The sequence below is a fragment of the Penaeus monodon genome, chromosome 28 (genome assembly GCF_015228065.2).
Source record: "Penaeus monodon isolate SGIC_2016 chromosome 28, NSTDA_Pmon_1, whole genome shotgun sequence".
NCBI lineage: Eukaryota > Metazoa > Arthropoda > Malacostraca > Decapoda > Penaeidae > Penaeus > Penaeus monodon.
The window spans coordinates 445839-446193 of record NC_051413.1 but is presented as its reverse complement, the minus strand read 5'-3'; the positions used below and the strand labels follow the sequence as shown (position 1 = coordinate 446193).

The following is a 355-nucleotide window of genomic DNA, read 5'->3' as shown; positions in this document are numbered from 1 at the left end:
GACGGGCACACCCACAGTGCCACGGGAGGGGGGAGGGGCGGGCGGAGGAGGGCAGAACGCACTCGGCCTACGCCAGCTCTCCCTCCTCCTCCTCCTTCAGCCCCGCCCAGTTCGCAGGGCATCTCCCCGCCTGCTCCTCACGCCCTCTCGGCGGCCGCGGGCGGGCTGCACGCGGTCGGGGGCGGCCTGGGTGCCCTGGGCGGGGAGTGCTGGGCGGCGGGAGCAGTGTGGGCGGCGCCCGGCGAGGAAGGCTGGCCCCGGGGTCATCCTGGAGCACGTGCTGCTGGCAGTGCCGCCTCCTGCAAGGCGGAGCCTATCCTCCCGACACAAGGACGGCTCACCTTTCCCCTCTTTC

The 355-nt window shown here is 74.1% G+C and overlaps 1 protein-coding gene across 4 annotated transcripts in view; it reads right to left on the bottom strand.

Annotated features, from left to right (window-relative positions):
- LOC119591243 (transcription factor Sp4-like) overlaps nt 1–355 on the bottom strand; it is an 8855-nt gene that overhangs the window by 8290 nt on the left and 210 nt on the right. The gene's annotated exons all lie outside the window — the stretch shown is intronic.